The sequence below is a fragment of the Ranitomeya variabilis genome, chromosome 4, assembly GCF_051348905.1.
Source record: "Ranitomeya variabilis isolate aRanVar5 chromosome 4, aRanVar5.hap1, whole genome shotgun sequence".
In the NCBI taxonomy this organism is placed as follows: Eukaryota; Metazoa; Chordata; class Amphibia; order Anura; family Dendrobatidae; genus Ranitomeya; species Ranitomeya variabilis.
This window is the reverse complement of record NC_135235.1, coordinates 56970935-56995633: the sequence shown is the minus strand read 5'-3', so window position 1 is coordinate 56995633 and position 24699 is coordinate 56970935. Positions and strand designations below refer to the sequence as shown.

Below are 24699 nucleotides of genomic sequence, written 5' to 3'. Positions count from 1 at the left end.
TTGGTATTTTTGTCCAGCTTGTTCCTATCTGTATCCTGACCTTTGCTGGAAGCTCTAGGGGGCTGGTGTTCTCCCCCCGGACCGTTAGACGGTTCGGGGGTTCTTGAATCTCCAGCGTGGATTTTTATAGGGTTTTTGTTGACCAGATAAGTTATCTTGCTATATTCTGCTATTAGTAAGCTGGCCTCTCTTTGCTGAACCTGGTTCATTTCTGTGTTTGTCATTTCCTCTTACCTCACCGTTATTATTTGTGGGGGGCTTGTATCTTGCTTTGGGGTCCCTTTCTCTGGAGGCAAGAGAGGTCTTTGTTTTCTTCTCCTAGGGGTAGTTAGATTCTCCGGCTGGCGCGAGTCATCTAGCGATCACCGTAGGCTTGATCCCCGGCTACTTCTAGTGTTGGCGTTAGGAGTAGCTATTTGGTCAACCCAGTTACCACAGCCCTATGAGCTGGATTTTTGTATCTTGCTGACTTACACGTTCCTCTGAGACCCTGTCCACTGGGGTCATAACAGTATGCCAGGCCAGTATTAAATGTTTAATGCATTGCAGAAGTGGGATTATAAGAAAGAAAATTTTGAGTTTTTTTTTCCCTCTCTCATTTTTTTTTTTTCTTTTCCCCTTTACCTCAGAGTGGCTTAAGCTTGCTGCAGACATGAATGTCCAGACCTTGATTACAAGTGTGGACCAGCTTGCCGCTCGTGTGCAGGGTATACAAGATTATGTTACCAGAAATCCTAGGTCTGAACCCAAGATTCCGATTCCTGAACTGTTTTCAGGAGACCGATTTAAGTTTAGGAATTTCAGGAATAATTGTAAATTATTTTTGTCCCTGAAACCTTGTTCGTCTGGAGACTCTGCTCAACAAGTAAAAATTGTTATTTCATTCTTACGGGGTGACCCTCAGGATTGGGCTTTTTCGTTGGCGCCAGGAGATCCGGCATTGGCTGATATTGATGCGTTTTTTCTGGCGCTCGGTTTACTTTATGAGGAACCCAATCTTGAGATTCAGGCAGAGAAAGCCTTGCTGGCTATGTCTCAGGGCCAAGACGAGGCTGAGGTGTATTGCCAAAAATTTCGGAAATGGTCCGTGCTGACACATTGGAACGAGTGTGCACTGGCCGCTAATTTTAGAAATGGCCTTTCTGAGGCCATTAAGAATGTTATGGTGGGTTTTCCCATTCCCACAGGTCTGAATGATACCATGTCCCTGGCTATTCAAATTGACCGGCGGTTGCGGGAGCGCAAAACCGCAAATTCCCTCATGTTGTTGTCTGAACAGACACCTGATGTGATGCAATGTGATAGAAAAACCGCAAATTCCCTCATGGTGTTGTCTGAACGGACACCTGATTTGATGCAATGTGATAGAATCCTGACTAGAAATGAGAGGAAAATTCATAGACGCCGGAATGGCTTGTGCTACTACTGTGGTGATTCTACACATGTTATCTCAGCATGCTCTAAACGTATATCTAAGGTTGTTAGTCCTGTCACCGTTGGTAATTTGCATCCTAAGTTTATTCTGTCTGTAACTTTGATTTGCTCACTGTCATCTTATCCTGTCATGGCGTTTGTAGATTCAGGTGCTGCCCTGAGTCTTATGGATCTCTCATTTGCTAAGCGCTGTGGTTTTATTCTTGAACCATTAGAAAATCCTATCCCTCTTAGGGGTATTGATGCTACGCCATTGGCAGAAAATAAGCCGCAGTATTGGACACAGGTTACCATGTGCATGACTCCTGAACACCGCGAGGTGATACGTTTTCTCGTTCTACATAAAATGCATGATTTGGTTGTTTTGGGGCTGCCATGGTTACAGACCCATAATCCAGTCCTTGACTGGAAGGCTATGTCAGTGTCTAGTTGGAGCTGTCGTGGTATTCATGAGGATTCCCTGCCTGTGTCTATTGCTTCTTCTACGCCTTCGGAAGTTCCGGAGTACTTGTCTGATTATCAGGATGTCTTTAGCGAGTCCAGGTCCAGTGCATTGCCTCCTCATAGGGAATGTGACTGTGCAATAGATTTGATTCCAGGCAGTAAATTTCCTAAGGGAAGACTGTTTAATCTGTCGATACCTGAACATACCGCTATGCGTTCATAGATCAAGGAGTCTCTGGAGAAAGGACACATCCGTCCGTCTTCTTCCCCTCTTGGTGCGGGATTCTTTTTTGTGGCTAAAAAGGACGGATCTTTGAGGCCTTGTATTGACTATCGGCTTTTAAATAAGATCACTGTCAAATTTCAGTATCCTTTGCCGCTGTTGTCTGACTTGTTTGCCCGGATTAAAGGTGCCAAGTGGTTTACCAAGATAGACCTTCGTGGTGCGTACAACCTTGTGCGCATTAAGCAAGGGGATGAATGGAAAACCCCATTCAATACGCCCGAAGGTCATTTTGAGTACTTGGTGATGCCTTTTGGGCTCTCTAATGCCCCTTCAGTTTTTCAGTCCTTTATGCATGACATTTTCCGGAACTATCTGGATAAATTTCTGATCGTTTATCTGGATGATATTCTGGTTTTTTCTGATAATTGGGACTCGCATGTGGAGCAGGTCAGGATGGTCTTTAAAATTTTGCGTGAAAATTCTTTGTTTGTCAAGGGCTCAAAGTGTCTTTTTGGTGTACAGAAGGTTCCCTTTTTGGGGTTCATTTTTTCCCCTTCTGCTGTGGAGATGGACCCAGTCAAGGTCCGAGCTATTCTTGATTGGACTCAGCCCTCGTCAGTTAAGAGTCTTCAGAAGTTCTTGGGTTTCGCTAACTTCTACCGTCGTTTTATCGCTAACTTTTCTAGCATTGTGAAACCTTTGACGGATATGACCAAGAAGGGCTCCGATGTGGTTAATTGGGCTCCTGCTGCCGTGGAGGCTTTCCAGGAGTTGAAACGTCGGCTTACTTCGGCGCCTGTTTTGTGCCAGCCTGATGTCTCGCTTCCCTTTCAAGTTGAGGTGGATGCTTCAGAGATTGGAGCAGGGGCCGTTTTGTCGCAGAGAGGCCCTGGTTGCTCTGTTATGAGACCTTGCGCCTTTTTCTCTAGGAAGTTTTCGCCTGCGGAGCGAAATTATGATGTGGGCAATCGGGAGTTGTTGGCCATGAAATGGGCATTTGAGGAGTGGCGTCATTGGCTCGAGGGTGCTAAGCATCGTGTGGTGGTCTTGACTGATCACAAAAATCTGATGTATCTCGAGTCTGCTAAACGCCTGAATCCTAGACAGGCCCGCTGGTCATTGTTTTTCTCCCGTTTTGACTTTGTTGTCTCGTATTTACCAGGTTCAAAAAATGTGAAGGCCGATGCTCTTTCCAGGAGCTTTGTGCCTGATGCTCCTGGAGTCGCTGAACCTGTTGGTATTCTTAAGGATGGTATTATCTTGTCAGCTATTTCTCCAGATCTGCGACGTGTGTTGCAGAGATTTCAGGCTGATAGGCCTGATTCTTGTCCACCTGACAGACTGTTTGTGCCTGATAAGTGGACCAGCAGAGTCATTTCCGAGGTTCATTCCTCGGTGTTGGCAGGTCACCCAGGAATTTTTGGCACCAGAGATCTGGTGGCCAGATCCTTTTGGTGGCCTTCCTTGTCTAGGGATGTGCGGTCATTTGTACAGTCCTGTGGGACTTGTGCTCGAGCTAAGCCTTGCTGTTCTCGTGCCAGCGGGTTGCTCTTGCCCTTGCCTGTCCCTAAGAGACCTTGGACACATATCTCCATGGATTTCATTTCTGATCTTCCGGTGTCTCAGGGCATGTCTGTTATCTGGGTGATATGTGATCGCTTCTCCAAGATGGTCCATTTGGTTCCTTTGCCTAAGCTGCCTTCCTCTTCCGATCTGGTTCCTGTGTTTTTCCAGAACGTGGTTCGTTTGCACGGCATCCCTGAGAATATTGTGTCAGACAGAGGATCCCAGTTCGTTTCCAGATTCTGGCGATCCTTTTGTAGTAGGATGGGCATTGACTTGTCGTTTTCGTCTGCTTTCCATCCTCAGACTAATGGACAGACGGAGCGAACTAATCAGACTTTGGAGGCTTATTTGAGGTGTTTTGTCTCTGCTGATCAGGACGATTGGGTGACCTTCTTGCCGTTAGCTGAGTTTGCCCTTAATAATCGGGCTAGTTCCGCCACCTTGGTTTCGCCGTTCTTCTGCAACTCTGGTTTCCACCCTCGTTTTTCTTCGGGTCATGTGGAACCTTCTGACTGCCCTGGGGTGGATTCTGTGGTGGATAGGTTGCAGCGGATCTGGAATCTTGTGGTGGACAACTTGAAGTTGTCACAGGAGAGGGCTCAGCGCTTTGCCAACCGCCGCCGCGGTGTGGGTCCCCGACTACGTGTTGGGGATTTGGTGTGGCTTTCTTCCCGCTTTGTTCCTATGAAGGTTTCCTCTCCCAAATTTAAACCTCGTTTTATTGGTCCTTACAAGATATTGGAAATTCTTAATCCTGTATCCTTTCGCCTGGATCTTCCTGTGTCGTTTGCTATCCACAACGTGTTTCATAGGTCCTTGTTGCGGCGGTACGTTGTGCCTGTGGTTCCTTCTGCTGAGCCTCCTGCTCCGGTGTTGGTTGAGGGCGAGTTGGAGTACGTGGTGGAGAAGATCTTGGATTCTCGTCTCTCCAGGCGGAGGCTTCAGTACCTGGTCAAGTGGAAGGGCTATGGTCAGGAAGATAATTCCTGGGTGGTCGCCTCTGATGTTCATGCGGCCGATTTAGTTCGTGCCTTTCACGCCGCTCATCCTGATCGCCCTGGTGGTCGTGGTGAGGGTTCGGTGACCCCTCACTAAGGGGGGGGGGGTACTGTTGTGATTTTGCTTTTTGCTCCCTCTAGTGGTCATTAGTGATTTGACTCTGGAGCGTCTGTCTTTTTCTATATCCTCACCTGGGCCGTTAGTTCAGGGGCGTTGCTATATAAGCTCCCTGGACCTTCAGTTCAATGCCTGGCATCGTTGAAATCAGAGCTAATCTGTTGTGCTCTTGTCCTCTGATCCTGGTTCCTGTTTTTCAAGCTAAGTCTGCTTCTTTGCTTTTTGCTTTTGTTTTGTTTGGTATTTTTGTCCAGCTTGTTCCTATCTGTATCCTGACCTTTGCTGGAAGCTCTAGGGGGCTGGTGTTCTCCCCCCGGACCGTTAGACGGTTCGGGGGTTCTTGAATCTCCAGCGTGGATTTTTATAGGGTTTTTGTTGACCAGATAAGTTATCTTGCTATATTCTGCTATTAGTAAGCTGGCCTCTCTTTGCTGAACCTGGTTCATTTCTGTGTTTGTCATTTCCTCTTACCTCACCGTTATTATTTGTGGGGGGCTTGTATCTTGCTTTGGGGTCCCTTTCTCTGGAGGCAAGAGAGGTCTTTGTTTTCTTCTCCTAGGGGTAGTTAGATTCTCCGGCTGGCGCGAGTCATCTAGCGATCACCGTAGGCATGATCCCCGGCTACTTCTAGTGTTGGCGTTAGGAGTAGCTATTTGGTCAACCCAGTTACCACAGCCCTATGAGCTGGATTTTTGTATCTTGCTGACTTACACGTTCCTCTGAGACCCTGTCCACTGGGGTCATAACACCAGGGAAGGAACATAAGAAGGGTACTGGCAAAGTGGAACCCAAATTACCTGAGAGCTGGCTGGACGACAGACCCAGAGGACACAGCACCCGGCTGGGACTGCATTTAAGAACTGTGAGTAAAAGTGTGGAAACTGCACCCTGCTGTGTCCTCTGAATTATCACTGCATCATCTGCCCTGCATCACAACATCCATCATTAACTTTAACACCTTAACTGCCCTGGGGTCTAGCTCTACACATAGAGAGCTGAAACACCTCTGCTGCGTCACCATCTGCCCCATTGGACCTGAACTGCAGCGTTGGCCATTTCCCTATTGCCGAGTACCACGGATTGCATCACGAACTAACCCCTATAAACTTTATTTCCCCTTTAATTGACTTTTATTGGTTGCCCAGGGCCAAGGACCGGGTCACTGCTGCCATGATAACCCCCATTAAGAACCGATGGACCCGGCCCGAGTACCCTACGGTCCAAGCGGGCGCTCCACATGCCTTACAGGAAGTAGTATTTGTAAATTTTGCAATACCTGAGCCCAAGTAATATGGTAGAACTAATATCACATAATGATCATACTTAGCCGCTCAATCTCCTAAAACAATACCCAAAAGTGCTGAAATCCAGAAATAAGTGAATCATAAGCCTAAAATGAATTATAATGAAGATTGTCACTGATATCATAAAGGCAGAAGGTGACGAGAGAGAAATGAGGTGGAAAAAGATGCCCAACCAGTATTGCTGCACTTCTGTGGAAGCAACAAAGTGTGGCTATACGCACGGGTTAATTTTTAAATAATTTGAGCAATTAATAATAACCTTAAAAAATAGTAAAAATAGTAAGGATTAGATGCTGACATTTTTCAGGTGTTCTTATGGTGTATTTGATTACATACTGTGAAGAATAGAGAGATTGTGATGAAGGTCCTGTCTGAAGGGGTCTTCATCAGAGAAAACAACTTTACTCCTGTCATCTGCAGTCATCGTATGTCCTGCAATGTCATATTCTATTATGAAGCCTCCAACATACTGTTTGGGACATCTGGATAAAGGTTTGTCAAGAAAAAAAAAAGGTGAGCGCTACCATGGCTCCTGTGTCTGCCAACAGTAAAGCATCATGTGTGGGGTGAATTTTTAACCATGGAGGGGGCTTTCTCACAATTTTGCCTAAAAACATGGCCATGAATAAAGAATGGGATCTAAATATTCGTCTAGTGCAACTTCTCCCAGCGATCCAGGAGCAATTTGGTGATGAACAATTCTTTTTACCAGCATGATGGAGACTATGTCACAGGACAAAATAGATAACTAAGTGGATTTGTGAACAAAAGATTGAAATTTTGGGTCCTTGGCCTGGAGGCTTCCAGATTTCATCCCATTGAGAACCTGTGTTCAATCTTCAAAAAGTAGGGAAACAAAAACACAGAAATTGCTGACGGGATTTGGCCCAGAAGCTGATATCCAGCTCCCAGGGCTAAGGGAGGAAGCCTTGAAAAACAAGGTTCAACACACTGGACATATTGAGTCTTAATAATAATTAATAAACTTGATGTAATTGTCAATAAAAGTTCAACAAGTTATGAAAGTGCCAATAATTGTACTTCAGTAACCAGAGAAACATCTGACTAAAATATGGAAAAACACAGAAGCAGCAAATTTTGTGAAGACCAAAATTTAGGTCAGAATCAAACCTTTGGGCCACGACTGTATATAATATCTCAGTACGGCAGTGTTCTGTAGTTTGTGACTCTCTGACTACTGCAAAACTGCAACTCCCAGCAGGTAGTATCACATCAGGCCCTGTCAGATAAAATAATATACCTTATATCTTAGAAGGCTTCTTCTCGTAGGCGTCTGTGATGTCCAACTGTCTACAGTTCTCGGTTACTGAAACTTTAGAACATTATAGCTTATAATAAAGTTGAACCATGGACTTGGAACTTTCGTTGTGTGATATACGTTTATGGCCACACAGACGCTTGAAATTTCCTCAATGTTTTTACATAATAGGAAGGAAATTGTAAGTACTAATGTCATACAAGTTTACAGTAGCAGCTGCCGGCCCCGGGGAGAAGACGCTGAAGGCATCTCGTATCGCACTACAAATGCTTCAATGATTATAGTCAAAGAACAACAGATGGAATACAAACTTTAATTAATCTCAGGTGGCTTTTTTATGTTTGTTAACAAAGATGTAAAAACTCCGTTCCGCAGCTAAAGTAAATCTCACAATGGCAATGGAAGGCCCTCGCCTTCCCGACACAGGTCTGACAGCTGTAATTTAGGTTTATATAATGTTTATGATACATTGTGACAAGTCAGCAGTTTAGAAATGGAGGCAATGTTGGACGGATTATTTTTTTTTCTATTTTATTTTACATTTTACACATTAATTGTGCACCTTTTCCAACTTAATTGAAGGTTTTTCAGAGGTTGTATAATTACATCGCAGTCTGCAAATATCGGACTGTCAGAAATAAGATTAAGAATTATAGCGCAGAGTTTACTTCCTTCCTTGGTGCTTGGTGGTTTCTTTTGACTTTCTTTTGTTTTTACTTCCTCTCTTGTCTAAATGGTTGATAATAAACTGGCTCCGCAAGAACATTAATGAGACTAAGAAGTTGGTTAGAAATGACTGAAGGGTCCTTTACACAACACTTTAAAGTAATTTGTCACTGGAGTTCACATTACAAGTTGCCTAAATTATTAATCACTAAAGATCTCATAGACCTGAGGAACATGGTGTACTTACTTTGAAAATTTATGCCAAAATGACTGTATAATACTGATATTAAACCCCTTTCTGGCATAGGATGCCTAGGTACATTCTATGTCAGATGTTGGTGTATGACGCAGGCTCAGGAGCTGAGCTCGTTCCATACCAAACAGGTGCTGGCTGTGTTCTACTACTGGCATCTGCCTATAACAGTGAGTCCAGATGAAGACTTTATTCTCAGAGAGGAAAGGCATTGATAGGCCCATGTATACGAGAAATGCCTTATTGTGGCTACAAGGTACACATAAACTGGCCAATTTATGGGCTAAATTTTCTAAATTTTTCATATTATGAGTGCATTAATGCAATTCAATTTTCATGTTTCATGTTGGCATGTTTTGGCGCTACAGTGTGCTCCCTTATTTACTTGACTGTATACGAGTTGGTGACTCTAGGCTCAGCACCTGTTCACACTTAGTCTATGTTTGGATGTGACGGTCAGCTGGTTCGTTATCCTCTGGGAGGTTCCTATATAGCTCTGTTTTGCTTTCACTTGTTGCCGGCTGTCGATGTAATCAGTGCTATTCAGATTCCTTCTGACTACCTTGCTCCCAGTCCATCCAGGACAAGCTAAGTTTTGTTTGCTCATTTTTTGATCAGCAGTAGTGTTGAGCGATACCGTCCGATACTTGAAAGTATCGGTATCGGAAAGTATCGGCCGATACCGGCAAAATATCGGATCCAATCCGATACCGATACCCGATACCAATACAAGTCAATGGGACTCAGGTATCGGACGGTATTCCTGATGGTTCCCAGGGTCTGAAGGAGAGGAAACTCTCCTTCAGGCCCTGGGAACCATATAAATGTGTAAAATAAAGAATTAAAATAAAAAATATCGCTATACTCACCTGTCCGACGCAGCCGGGACCTCGGCGATTGTAAGCGGCAGCGTTGTTTCTTTAAAATTCGCGCTTTTACTTGCTTACGTGAATTCCCGGCTTCTGATTGGTCAGGGCGGCCATGTTGCCGGGACTCGGACCAATCACAGCAAGCCGTGACGAAATTACGTCACGGCTTGCTGTGATTGGTCCGCGTCCCGGCAATATGGCGCCGTGACCAATCACAAGCCGTGACGTCACGGGAGGCTGGACACGCGCGCTTTTCAAAATAAGCGCGTGTCCAGCCTCCCGTGACGTCACGGCTTGTGATTGGTTAATGGCGGCCATGTTCCTGGGACGCGGACCAATCACAGCAAGCCGTGACGTAATTTCGTCACGGCTTGCTGTGATTGGTCCGCATCCCGGCAATATGGCGCCGTGACCAATCACAAGCCGTGACGTCACGGGAGGCTGGACACGCGCTTATTTTGAAAAGCGCGCGTGTCCAGCCTCCCGTGACGTCACGGCTTGTGATTGGTTAATGGCGGCCATGTTCCTGGGACGCGGACCAATCACAGCAAGCCGTGACGTAATTTCGTCACGGCTTGCTGTGATTGGTCCGCATCCCGGCAATATGGCGCCGTGACCAATCACAAGCCGTGACGTCACGGGAGGCTGGACACGCGCGCTTTTCAAAATAAGCGCGTGTCCAGCCTCCCGTGACGTCACGGCTTGTGATTGGTTAATGGCGGCCATGTTGCCGGGACGCGGACCAATCACAGCAAGCCGTGACGTAATTTCGTCACGGCTTGCTGTGATTGGTCCGAGTCCCGGCAACATGGCCGCCCTGACCAATCAGAAGCCGGGAATTCACGTAAGCAAGTAAAAGCGCGAATTTTAAAGAAACAACGCTGCCGCTTACAATCGCCGAGGTCCCGGCTGCGTCGGACAGGTGAGTATAGCGATTTTTTTTATTTTAATTCTTTCTTTTACACCTTTTTACATTAATGTTGTTTCGATACCGATATCCGATATTACAAAAATATCGGATCTCGGTATCGGAAATTCCGATACAGCAAGTATCGGCCGATACCCGATACTTGCAGCATCGGAATGCTCAACACTAATCAGCAGTGTTTATCATGTTTTCTTGTCCAGCTTGCTAAAATGTGATTCCCTCGCTTGCTGGATGCTCTAGTGGACTGAGTTTCTCCCCACACACCATTAGTTGGTGCGTGGGTTCTTGAAATCTCAGGATGGATATTTTGTAAGGGTTTTTTATTGATCGCATAGACCCCTGCTCTATTTTCTGCTTTCTAGTACTAGTGGGCCTCTTTTGCTGAATCTGATTTCATCCCTACGTATGTGCCTTCTTCTTACTTCACCGTTAATATTTGTTGGGGGCTTCTATATCTTTGGGGATTATTTCTCTGGAGGCAAGCGAGGTCTTTGTTTCTCTTTAGGGGTAGCTAGTTCCTCAGGCTGGCTCGAGACGTCTAGGAATTTTTTAGGCATGTTCACCGGCTACCTCTATTTGTGTTGGATAGGTTCAGATTTGCGATCAGTCCAGTTACCATCTCCCTAGAGCTTGTCCTTAGTTTATTCACTTGCTGGTCTATTCGTGATCTTCAGCCACTAAGGATCATAATAGTGCAGCCAGCCCTTAAAGTGTTAAATGCATGGCAGAAGCAGGAGAAAAGAAGCCTTGAGAATTTTTTTGTTGTTGTTGTTGTTGTTGCTGTGTGTCTAGCTGCGGTGGCTAGCTTCTCTCCTCCTCTTAATCTTGGTGTGGCTCTGAGTTCAGCTGCTGACATGGATGTCCAGAGCTTGGCTTCCAGTCTGGATCATCTTGCTGCTAGGGTTCAAAGTATTCAGGATTTTGTTGTTCACAGTCCTATGTCAGAGCCTCGAATACCTATTCCGGAGTTGTTTTCTGGAGATAGATCTAGGTTCCTGAATTTTAGGAACAATTGTAAGTTGTTTCTTTCTTTGAAACCTCGTTCCTCTGGTGATGCCGTTCAGCAAGTTAAGATTATCATTTCCTTTTTGCGCGGTGACCCTCAAGATTGGGCCTTCGCATTGGCGCCAGGGGATCCTGCATTGCTTAGTGTAGATGCGTTTTTTCTAGCCCTTGGATTGCTCTATGAGGAACCTAATCTTGAGAACCAGGCTATTGGCCCTCTCGCAGGGGCAAGATGAAGCAGAGGTGTACTGCCAGAAATTTCAGAAATGGTCGGTGCTTACTCAGTGGAATGAGTGTGCCCTGGCTGCAAATTTCAGAGAAGGTCTTTCTGAAGCCATTAAGAATGTCATGGTGGGGTTCCCTATGCCTGCAGGTCTGAATGAGTCAAAGACTCTGGCCATTCAGATTGATCGGTGTTTGCGGGAGCGCAAACCTGTGCACCATTTGGCGGTGTCTTCTGAACAGACACCTGAATCTATGCAATGTGACAGAATTCTGACCAGAAGTGAACGGCAAAATTATAGACGGCAAAATGGGTTGTGCTTTTACTGTGGTGACTCAGCTCAAGTTATCTCAGCATGCTCTAAGCGCAAAAAAAGGTTGATAAATCTGTCACCATTGGTACTTTACAGCCTAAGTTCATTTTGTCTGTTACCCTGATTTGTGCCCTGTCATCTTACCCGGTTATGGCTTTTGTAGATTCAGGTGCCGCCCTGAGTCTGATGGATTGGTCATTTGCCAGGCGCTGTGGTTTTGATTTGGAGCCTTTAAAATTCCCTATTCCACTAAGGGGAGTTGATTCTACACCATTGGCTACGAATAGACCTCAGTACTGGACACAAGTGACCATGTGCATGACTCCTGTTCATCAGGAGGTGATTCGCTTTCTTGTACTACATAATATGCATGATGTCGTCGTGTTGGGTCTACCATGGTTGCAGACTCATAATCCAGTCCTGGATTGGAAAGCTATGTCGGTGTCAAGTTGGGGTTGTCAGGGAATTCATGGTGACGCTCCTGTGGTGTCAATTGCTTCGTCCACTCCTTCTGAAGTCCCTACGTTTTTGTCAGACTACCAGGATGTATTTGAGGAGCCCAAACTCAATTCTCTACCTCCTCATAGGGACTGTGATTGTGCTATAAATTTGATTCCTGGTAGTAAGTTTCCTAAGGGACGACTTTTCAATTTATCTGTGCCGGAGCATGCTGCCATGAGGAGTTATATAAAGGAGTCTTTAGAGAAGGGACATATTCGCCCGTCCTCATCCCCTCTTGGTGCAGGATTCTTTTTTGTGGCTAAAAAGGATGGTTCCCTGAGACCCTGTATTGATTATCGCCTTTTGAATAAAATCACGGTCAAATTTCAGTATCCTTTGCCATTGTTAACTGATTTGTTTGCTCGCATTAGGGGGTCTAGTTGGTTCACCAAGATAGATCTTCGTGGTGCGTATAACCTTGTGCGTATAAAACAGGGTGATGAATGGAAAACTGCATTTAATACGCCTGAAGGCCATTTTGAGTACTTGGTGATGCCTTTTGGACTTTCTAATGCTCCTTCAGTCTTTCAGTCCTTTATGCATGACATCTTCCGTGAATATCTGGATAAGATTATGATTGTGTATCTGGATGATATTCTGGTTTTTTCGGATGATTGGGAGTCTCATGTTAAGCAGGTCAGGATGGTCTTTCAGGTCCTGCGTGACAATGCTTTATTTGTGAAGGGCTCAAAATGTCTTTTTGGAGTCCAGAAGATTTCTTTTTTGGGTTTCATTTTTTCTCCTTCTACTATTGAGATGGACCCAGTCAAGGTTCAGGCTATTCATGACTGGACGCAGCCTACATCTGTTAAGAGTCTTCAGAAGTTCTTGGGTTTTGCTAATTTTTACCGTCGCTTCATAGCTAATTTTTCTGGCGTTGTTAAGCCTTTGACGAATTTGACCAAGAAGGGTTCTGATGTGACTAATTGGTCTTCTGCGGCTGTGGAGGCCTTTCGGGAGCTGAAGCGTCGGTTTTCTTCGGCTCCGGTCTTGTGTCAGCCAGATGTCTCACTTCCCTTCCAGGTGGAGGTTGATGCTTCCGAGATTGGAGCGGGGGCTGTTTTGTCGCAGAGAAGCCCCGATGGCTCTGTGATGAAGCCATGTGCTTTCTTTTCAAGAAAGTTTTTGCCTGCCGAGCGGAATTATGATGTCGGTAATCGGGAGCTGTTGGCTATGAAGTGGGCTTTTGAGGAGTGGCGACATTGGCTCGAGGGAGCTAAACATCGTGTGGTGGTCTTGACTGATCACAAGAATTTAATTTAATTTATCTCGAGTCGGCCAAGCGGCTGAATCCCAGACAGGCTCGTTGGTCGTTGTTTTTCTCTCGTTTTGATTTCATGGTCTCGTACCTGCCGGGTTCGAAGAATGTGAAGGCTGATGCTCTTTCTAGGAGTTTTGTGCCTGACTCTCCTCGAGATTCAGAGCCGGCTGGTATCCTTAGAGAAGGGGTGATTTTGTCTGCCATCTCCCCAGATTTGCGACGTGTGCTGCAAGAGTTTCAGGCGGATAGACCTGACCGCTGTCCACCGGAGAGACTGTTTGTCCCGGATAGATGGACCAACAGAGTCATCTCCGAGGTTCATTCTTCGGTGTTGGCGGGCCAACCTGGAATATTTGGTACCGGAGACTTGGTGGCCAGGTCTTTTTGGTGGCCTTCCTTGTCGCGGGATGTGCGTTCCTTTGTGCAGTCTTGTGGAATTTGTGCTCGGGCGAAGCCTTGCTGTTCTCGTGCCAGTGGTTTGCTGTTACCTTTGCCTGTCCCGAAGAGGCCTTGGACGCACATTTCCATGGATTTTATTTCAGATCTCCCTGTCTCTCAGAGAATGTCTGTCATCTGGGTGGTGTGTGATCGTTTTTCTAAGATGGTCCATTTGGTGCCCTTGCCTAAGTTGCCTTCCTCCTCCGAGTTGGTTCCACTGTTTTTTCAAAATGTGGTTCGTTTGCACGGGATTCCTGAGAACATTGTTTCTGACAGAGGATCCCAGTTTGTGTCTAGATTTTGGCAGACCTTTGGTGCTAAGTTGGGCATTGAATTGTCTTTTTCGTCGGCCTTCCATCCTCAGACGAATGGCCAAACCGAGTGAACTAATCAGACCTTGGAGACTTATTTAAGATGTTTTGTTTCTGCTGACCAGGACGACTGGGTTACTTTTTTGCCGTTGGCCGAGTTTGCCCTTAATAATCGGGCTAGTTCTGCTACTTTGGTTTCTCCTTTTTTTTGCAATTCGTGGTTTCATCCTCATTTTTCCTCGGGTCAGGTGGAGCTTTCTGACTGTCCTGGAGTGGATGTTGTGGTGGATAGGTTGCATCAGATTTGGAATCATGTGGTGGACAATTTGAAGTTGTCACAAGAGAAGGCTCAGCTCTTTGCCAACCGCCGTCGCTGTGTGGGTCCCCGACTTCGTGTTGGGGACTTGGTGTGGTTGTCTTCTCGCTTCGTTCCTATGAAGGTCTCCTCTCCTAAGTTTAAGCCTCGGTTTATCGGTCCTTATAAGATTCTGGAAGTCCTTGGCCCTGTGTCATTCCGTCTGGACCTCCCGGCATCATTTGCTATTCATAATGTGTTCCATCGCTCGTTGTTGCGGAGGTATGTGGTACCTGTGGTTCCTCTGGTTGAGCCTCCTGCCCCGGTGCTGGTTGAGGGAGAATTGGAATACGTGGTGGAGAAGATCTTGGATTCTCGTGTTTCTAGACGGAGGCTCCAGTATTTGGTCAAGTGGAAGGGCTATGGTCAGGAGGATAATTCTTGGGTTGTCGCCTCTGATGTTCATGCGGCCGATTTGGTTTGTACCTTCCATGTGGCTCATCCTGATCACCCTGGGGGTTTTCATGAGGGTTCGGTGACCCCTCCTTAAGGGGGGGGTACTGTTGTGAACTCTGTTTTCAGGCTCCCTCTTGTGGTCACTGGTGTTATGGTGTGACTTTTGCTTTGGGCTCCCCCTGGTGGCTTTGTTTGTTATCCTGCTGGTCTCTGGCTATCAGCTGGTTCGTTATCCTCTGGGAGGTTCCTATATAGCTCTGTTTTGCTTTCACTTGTTGCCGGCTGTCGATGTAATCAGTGCTATTCAGATTCCTTCTGACTACCTTGCTCCCAGTCCATCCAGGACAAGCTAAGTTTTGTTTGCTCATTTTTTGATCAGCAGTGTTTATCATGTTTTCTTGTCCAGCTTGCTAAAATGCGATTCCCTCGCTTGCTGGATGCTCTAGTGGACTGAGTTTCTCCCCACACACCATTAGTTGGTGCGTGGGTTCTTGAAATCTCAGGATGGATATTTTGTAAGGGTTTTTTATTGATAACATAGACCCCTGCTCTATTTTCCGCTTTCTAGTACTAGTGGGCCTCTTTTGCTGAATCTGATTTCATCCCTACGTATGTGCCTTCTTCTTACTTCACCATTAATATTTGTTGGGGGCTTCTATATCTTTGGGGATTATTTCTCTGGAGGCAAGCGAGGTCTTTGTTTCTCTTTAGGGGTAGCTAGTTCCTCAGGCTGGCTCGAGACGTCTAGGAATTTTTTAGGCACGTTCACCGGCTACCTCTATTTGTGTTGGATAGGTTCAGATTTGCGATCAGTCCAGTTACCATCTCCCTAGAGCTTGTCCTTAGTTTATTCACTTGCTGGTCTATTCGTGATCTTCAGCCACTAAGGATCATAATTCCCTTGTATACGAGAAATGCCTTATTGTGGCTACAAGGTACACATAAATTGGCTAATTTATGCGCTATACTTTCTCAATTTTTCATATTTCTAGTGCAGTAATGCAATTCAATTTTCACAGCTCAGTTAAGTAACATGGCAATCACCTGGGATAACGAACACTTGGAGACAGCCGACGCCTCACAGTCTCAGATTGAATAGTCGAGCTGTCAATCTATACACTGACAGCTCAGCATGCCCCTGTACCAGATTGGATGACTGAGCTGTCAATCAAAGTACTGACAGCTTCAGCACACCCCTATACCAGATTGGACGGCTGAGTTGTCAGTAACTGCATCCCAGACACACTGAGGGGTGGAATCATGATAACATGGTGAAATTGCATTTTTTTTACTATTTCCCCCAATTTTTTTCTCCACAATTTTCAATATATTACATAGTAAAATAAATTGTGTCATGGAAGAGGTAAACAATTATACAAAAACACTTGGACGAAGGGGAGAAAAAACAAAAGTGCAAAAATGTAAATTTGATTGGTGACGAAGGGGTAAAAAAACAGCATTTAAAGAGAATCTATCATCAGGAGGATCAGGCATGTTAAACAAAATGTGTGGGCATAAAGGTGCTGTTCTATTGGTTAGATAGGCACCTTCAGTGTAGAAATGCGCAGCCTGGTTATACTTTATCTTTAGAAGTTTGTGTACAATAAGCTGTTTGTCCATCAGGGCGAGACTGTGGGGCGGGACTGTGAGGTAGAACTGTGGGGTGGGACTGTGGGACGGGACTGTGGGATGGGACAATGATCAGCTGAGATGTCCATCTACGCATGTGTCATTTTACTAAGGACCTGTGGAAGATCAATGTATGCATGAGCCAATGCAAGTGCCATTTTACTGAAGACAGCTGGGAGATCAATGTGCGCTTGATCCGACAAGGCGCCATTTAAATGAAACCCGCCGCAATATAAATGAGTACAAGCACCACCCGTGACTAGGACATGCCGGTTCAAAAGTTAAAACAGTAACAAGATACTGACACTAGAGGCAGCTGAGGGGCCAGAGCAGACCCTACCCACAGTCCCCGCCATAGTCCTGCCCTGATACACACACTGTTTGTTGGAGTCATCTTAGTTAATTAAAGAACAACCAGGCTGCAGATTTCTACAGGGAAAATACCTAGTAAACCAGTAGGACAGCACCTTTATTCCCATACATTTAATTTAACAAGCCTCATCTTGATCACTAGTTCTCTTTAAGGAGTCCAGCCAATGAGTGAGAGAACCCATGAGTCCAAGTATATTAGGTTTCCACCCACCGATCCTGACAGCTGCAGCTTGTACTGAGCAGGGTGAGATCTCAGAAGTACAGAGAGGAGGAATACCGAGGAGCAGTAAATCAGGTGGGTAGAAATGACTTTTAAAATTTCATACAAGATTTAGTATTTCTTAAGTTGCATTTTTACAGTAATTAACCAGCCTCATCGGGTCTATGAAATCTATTTAAAACTATATAGAGTTTGTATTGGAAAATTTGGAGACAGATCTAGTATAAATAACAATTTTCTCAATATAAAGTTACTAAAAATGAATTCTTTAGGCCACCAGAGCATCTTGATAAAAATCTGCATGTTTGTGGAGACATTTTAATTCTTTGCTGCCAGTACAGACATCTTGAAGATCTTAAAGTGGTATTCCCATTTTCAATAATTGTTCCTTTTTATTCCTGGCGTTTGTCTATAGGAAGGAAGCACATAAAAAATGTTTGTACAGTGGGTACGGAAAGTATTCAGACCCATTTAAATTTTTCACTCTTTGTTTCATTGCAGCCATTTGGAAAATTCAAAAAAGTTGATTTTTTTCACATTAAAATGTATGCTCTGCACCCCATCTTGACTGAAAGAAAACCCAGAAATGTAGAATTTTTTGCATATTTATTAAAAAAGAAAAACTGAAATATCACATGGTCATAAGTATTCAGACCCTTTGCTCAGACACTCATATGTAAGTCACACGCTGTCCATTTCTTTGTGATCCTCTTTGAGATGGATCTACTCCTTCATTGGAGTGGAGCTCTGTTTAATTAAACTGGTAGGACTTGATTTGGAACGGCAGACACCTGTTATGATCCCAGTGGCTTAGGATCACAAATCTATCCAGCTAAGTCAGAGATAATAGGACAAGCTCTGGGGATGTGGTAACTGGACTGACCGCAAACCTGATTCTAACCAAACACACTAAAGGTAGCTGTGGAACGTTTCCTGAAATCCTAGACGTCTCTTCACGGCCTGAGAAACTTACTACCTCTAAAAAGAAAGTAAAGACCTCACTAGCCTCAGAGAAATACCCCAAAGATATAGAAGCCCCCCACAAATAATAACGGTGAGTTAAGAGGAAAAGACAAATGCAGAGATGAAACAGGTTAAGCAAATGAGGCCCGCTAATGCTAGATAGCAGAAAATAGCAAGGGATCTGTGCGGTCAGTAAAAAACCCTATGCAAAAATATCCACGCAGAGAATGCGAGAACCCCCACACCAACTAACGATGTGGGGGGAGCAACTCAGCACCCCAGAGCACCAGCAAGCAGGGAAATCACATATTAGCAAGCTGGACCAAACCTCAGACCTGCAGAATGACAAAAGAGCCACCAGAGGGAGCCCAAAGACAACACTCACACAGTACCACTTGTGACCACAAGAGGGAGCCCAAAAACAGAGTTCACAACAGTACCCCCCCCTTGAGGAGGGGTCACCGAACCCTCATCAAAACCCCCAGGGCGATCAGGATGAGCCACATGGAAGGCATGAACCAAATCGGCCGCATGAACATCAGAGGCCTGTACAACAACAGTCGCACTCAATAAAGTAATTTTTAGAATTTCTCGTTAATCAAAAAAACGTGATTTCTTTATTGTGAACAAACACCAAAATCAGGGTATCACCGCAGTGTTTCAAGGTAGGTAACGTTTCGACCCGCAGAGTCTTTCTCAAACCTTTCAGTGGTAGATACCGAGAAGAGGGCATAGATCCCTGTAGAAATGCAGAAGTCCCGTTAGGGGCTGTCGTATGAGGAAATCCGGTGTCTGCGGTGGACACACCACCACCGCAGACACCGGATTTCCTCATACGACAGCCCCTAATGGGACTTCTGCATTTCTACAGGGATCTATGCCCTCTTCTCGGTATCTACCACTGAAAGGTTTGAGAAAGACCCTGCGGGTCGAAACGTTACCTACCTTGAAACACTGCGGTGATACCCTGATTTTGGTGTTTGTTCACAATAAAGAAATCACGTTTTTTTGATTAACGAGAAATTCTAAAAATTCCTTTATTGAGTGCGACTGTTGTTGTACAGGATTATAGTTTGGAGTATCCCTCCATGTTCAGTCTGCACCTGCACTAGCGAGAGTGCACGTCTTATCCTTCAAAATGAACATCAGAGGCGACAACCCAGGAATTATCCTCCTGACCATAGCCCTTCCACTTAACCAAATACTGAAGCCTCCGTCTAGAAATACGAGAATCCAAGATCTTCTCCACCACGTACTCCAATTCGCCCTCAACCAGCACTGGGGCAGGGGGCTCAACAGAAGGAACCACAGGCACCACATACCTCCGCAACAAAGACCTATGGAACACGTTATGAATGGCAAACGACGCTGGGAGGTCCAAACGAAATGACACCGGGTTAAGGATTTCCAAAATCTTATAAGGACCAATGAAGCGAGGCTTGAATTTAGGAGAGGAAACCTTCATAGGAACATACCAAGAAGACAGCCATACCAAATCCCCAACACGAAGTCGGGGACCCACACCGCGACGGCGGTTGGCAAAGCGCTGAGCCTTCTCCTGTGACAACTTCAAATTGTCCACCACATGGTTACAAATTTGCTGCAACCTATCCACCACAGAATCCACCCCAGGACAGTCAGAAGGCTCAACCTGACCCGAGGAAAAACGAGGATGAAAACCAGAATTGCAGAAAAAAGGCGAAACCAAAGTAGCAGAACTAGCCCGATAAGGGCAAACTCGGCCAATGGCAAAAAAGTCACCCAATCATCCTGATCAGCAGAAACAAAACATCTTAAATAAGTTTCCAAGGTCTGATTAGTTCGCTCGGTTTGGCCATTCGTCTGAGGATGGAAGGCCGACGAAAAAGACAAATCAATGCCCATCTTAGCACAAAAGATCCGCCAAAATCTGGACACAAACTGGGATCCTCTGTCAGACACAATATTTTCAGGGATGCCGTGCAAGCGAACCACATTCTGAAAAAATAGAGGAACCAAATCGGAGGAGGAAGGCAACTTAGGCAAGGGCACCAAATGGACCATTTTGGAAAAACGATCACACACCACCCAGATGACAGACATTCTCTGAGAGACTGGAAGATCCGAAATAAAATCCATGGAAATGTGCGTCCAAGGCCTCTTCGGGACAGGCAAAGGCAAAAGCAAACCGCTGGCACGAGAACAGCAAGGCTTAGCCCGAGCACAAATCCCACAGGACTGCACAAAAGAACGCACATCCCGCGACAAGGAAGGCCACCAGAAGGACCTAGCCACCAAATCCCTGGTACCAAAAATCCCAGGATGGCCTGCCAACACCGAAGAATGAACCTCGGAAATAACTCTGCTGGTCCATCTATCTGGGACAAACCGTCTCTCCGGTGGGCAACGGTCAGGTCTATCCGCCTGAAATTTCTGCAGCACTCGTCGCAAATCTGGGGAAATGGCAGACAATATCACTCCCTCTCTGAGGATACCAGCCGGCTCTGAAACTCCTGGAGAGTCAGGCACAAAACTCCTAGAAAGAGCATCAGCCTTCACGTTCTTCGAACCAGGCAGGTACGAGACCACGAAATCGAAACGGGAGAAAAACAACGACCAACGAGCCTGTCTAGGATTCAGCCGCTTGGCAGACTCGAGATAAATCAGATTTTTGTGATCAGTCAAGACCACCACACGATGCTTAGCTCCCTCGAGCCAATGTCGCCACTCCTCAAATGCCCACTTCATAGCCAACAACTCCCGATTACCAACATCATAATTCCGCTCGGCAGGCGAAAACTTTCTTGAAAAGAAAGCACAAGGCTTCATCACACAGCAATCAGAGCTTCTCTGCGACAAAACAGCCCCTGCTCCAATCTCAGAAGCATCAACCTCGACCTGAAAAGGAAGAGAGACATCAGGCTGACACAAAACTGGAGCCGAAGAAAACCGGCGCTTCAGCTCCCGAAAGGCTTCCACGGCCGCAGGAGACCAATTAGTCACATCAGAACCCTTCTTGGTCAAATCCGTCAAGGGTTTAACCACGCCAGAAAAATTAGCGATGAAGCGACGGTAAAAATTAGCAAAACCCAAGAACTTCTGAAGACTCTTAACAGATGTAGGCTGAGTCCAGTCATGAATAGCCTGGACCTTGACGGGGTCCATCTCAATAGTAGAAGGAGAAAAAATAAAACCCAGAAAGGAAACCTTCTGTACTCCGAAGAGACATTTTGAGCCCTTCACAAATAAGGCATTAGCACGCAGGACCTGAAATACCATCCTGACCTGCTTCACATGGGACTCCCAGTCTTCAGAAAAGACCAAAATGTCATCCAGATACACAATCATAAATTTATCCAGATATTCTCGGAAGATGTCATGCATTAAGGACTGGAACACAGAAGGAGCATTAGAGAGTCCAAAAGGCATCACCAAGTACTCAAAATGGCCTTCGGGCGTATTAAATGCCGTTTTCCATTCATCCCCCTGCTTAATACGCACAAGGTTATACGCACCACGAAGATCTATCTTGGTGAACCAACTGGACCCCTTAATCCGAGCAAACAGATCAGATAATAATGGCAAAGGATACTGAAATTTGACCGTGATTTTATTTAGAAGACGATAATCTATACAAGGTCTCAGAGAACCATCCTTCTTGGCCACAAAAAAGAATCCTGCACCAAGAGGGGAGGAGGACGGGCGAATATGTCCCTTCTCTAAAGACTCCTTTATATAACTCCGCATTGCGGCATGTTCTGGTACAGACAAATTAAAAAGTCGTCCCTTAGGGAACTTACTACCAGGAATCAAATTTATAGCACAATCACAATCCCTGTGAGGAGGCAGGGCACCGGATCTGGGCTCATCAAATACATCCTGGTAGTCCGACAAAAACTCAGGGACCTCAGAAGGAGTGGAAGAAGCAATTGACACCAAAGGAGCATCGCCATGAATCCCCTGGCAACCCCAACTTGAAACAGACATAGCTTTCCAATCCAGAACTGGATTATGGGCCTGCAGCCATGGCAGACCCAAAACGACAACATCATGCAAATTATGCAGCACAAGAAAGCGAATCACCTCCTGATGTACAGGAGTCATGCACATGGTCACTTGAGTCCAATACTGAGGCTTATTCTCAGCCAATGGTGTAGCATCAATACCCCTCAGTGGAATAGGGAATTCCAAAGGCTCCAGGACAAAACCACAGCGCCTGGCAAACGACAAATCCATCAGGTTCAGGGCAGCACCTGAATCCACAAAAGCCATAACCGAGTAGGATGACAAAGAACAAATTAAAGTAACAGACAAAATGAATTTAGGCTGTATAGTACCAACGGTGACAGATTTAGCAATTTTTTTTACGCGCTTAGAGCATGCTGAGATAACATGTGTTGAATCACCACAGTAAATGCACAACCCATTTTGACGTCTATGATTTTGCCGCTCAATTCTGGTCAGAATTCGGTCACATTGCATAGACTCAGGTCTCTGTTCAGAAAACACCGCCAGATGGTGCACAGGTTTGCGCTCCCGCAAACGCCGATCAATCTGAATGGCCAAAGCCATTGAGTCACTCAGACTTGCAGGCGTGGGGAACCCCACCATAACATTCTTAATGGCTTCAGAAAGACCTTCTCTGAAATTTGCAGCCAGGGCACACTCATTCCATTGAGTAAGCACCGACCATTTCTGAAATTTTTGACAATACACCTCAGCTTCATCCTGGCCCTGAGAGAGAGCCAGCAAGGCCTTTTCTCAAGATTAGGTTCCTCATAAAGCAATCCAAGCGCCAGAAAAAACGCATCCACATTCAGCAATGCAGGATCTCCCGGCGCCAGGGAGAAAGCCCAATCTTGGGGGTCGCCACGTAACAGGGAGATAACAATTCTAACTTGCTGAGCGGAATCACCAGAGGAACGAGGTCTCAAAGAAAGAAATAATTTACAATTATTCTTAAAATTCAGAAACCTAGATCTATCTCCAGAAAACAACTCAGGAATAGGTACTTTTGGCTCAGACATAGGACTGTGAACAACAAAATCCTGAATGCTTTGCACCCTTGCAGCAAGATGATCCACACTAGAAGTCAGACTCTGAATATCCATGTCTGCAGCTGAACTCAAAGCCACCCAGAGATTAAGGGGATGAGAGAAGCTGGACAGACTGCAGCAAAGGGAGAGGAAAAAAAAAAAAAAAAGAAAAAAATTGTACTCAGGACTTCTCTTATCCCACTTCTGCGATGCATTAAACACTTTTCAGGCCTGCTGTACTGTTATGATCCCAGTGGCTTAGGATCACAAATCTAACCAGCTAAGTCAGAGATAATAGGACAAGCTCTGGGGATGTGGTAACTGGACTGACCGCAAACCTGATTCTAACCAAACACACTAAAGGTAGCCGTGGAACGTTTCCTGAAATCCTAGACGTCTCTTCACGGCCTGAGAAACTGACTACCCCTAAAGAGAAAGTAAAGACCTCACTAGTCTCAGAGAAATACCCCAAAGATATAGAAGCCCCCCACAAATAATAACGGTGAGTTAAGAGGAAAAGACAAACGCAGAGATGAAACAGGTTAAGCAAATGAGGCCCGCTAATGCTAGATAGCAGAAAATAGCAAGGGATCTGTGCGGTCAGTAAAAAACCCTATGCAAAAATATCCACGCAGAGAATGCGAGAACCTCCACACCAACTAACGATGTGGGGGGAGCAACTCAGCACCCCAGAGCACCAGCAAGCAGGGAAATCACATATTAGCAAGCTGGACCAAACCTCAGACCTGCAGAATGACAAAAGAGCCACCAGAGGGAGCCCAAAGACAACACTCACACAGTACCACTTGTGACCACAAGAGGAAGCCCAAAAACAGAGTTCACAACAGACACCTATCTATATAAGACCTCACAGTGCATGTCAGACCAAGTGAGAATCATGAGGTCAAAGGAACTGGCCAAGGAGCTCAGAGACAGAATTGTGGCAAGGCACAGATCTGGCCAAGGTTACAACAGAATTTCTGCAGTACTCAAGGTTTCTAAGAGCACAGTGGCCTCCATAATTCTTACATGGAAGAAGTTTGGGACCATCAGAAGTCTTCCTAGACCTGGCTGTCCAGCCAAACAGAGCAATCGTGGGAGAAGAGTCTTGGTGAGAGAGGTAAAGAAGAACCACAAGATCACTGAGGCTGAGCTTCAGAGATGCAGTAGGGAGATGGGAGAAAGTTCCACAAAGTCAACTATCACTGCAGCCCTCCACCAGTCAGGCCTTTATGGCAGAGTGGCCCGACGGAAGCCTCTCCTCAGTGTAAGACATTTAAAAGCCCGCATAGAGATTGCTAAAAAACACATGAAGGACTCCCAGACTATGAGAAATAAGATTCTCTGGTCTGATGAGATGAAGATAGACCTTTTTGGTGATAATTCTAAGCGGTATGTGTGGAGAAAACAAGGCACTGCTCATCACCTGCCCAATACAATCCCAACAGTGAAACATGGTTGTGGTGGCATCATGCTATGGGGGTGTTTTTCAGCTGCAGGGACAGGACGAATGGTTGCCATTGAAGGAAACATGAATGCGGCCAAGTACAGATATATCCTGGATGAAAACCTCTTCAAGATTGTTCTTTACCTCAGACTTGGCCGAAGGTTT

At 45.5% G+C, this 24699-nt stretch overlaps 1 protein-coding gene across 4 annotated transcripts in view; it reads right to left on the bottom strand.

Annotated features, from left to right (window-relative positions):
* Positions 1–24699, bottom strand: part of BLNK (B cell linker) — a 244067-nt gene that overhangs the window by 166404 nt on the left and 52964 nt on the right. Inside the window, exon 1 of one of the 4 annotated variants that reach the window (XM_077258548.1) lies at positions 7352–7421. The exons of 2 other annotated variants lie outside the window; for them this stretch is intronic. The gene's annotated coding sequence lies outside the window, so the exon portion shown is untranslated. Of the gene's footprint in view, positions 1–7351; positions 7422–24699 lie in introns of those variants that run through there. One more of the 4 variants, XM_077258550.1, reaches the window with a different exon arrangement.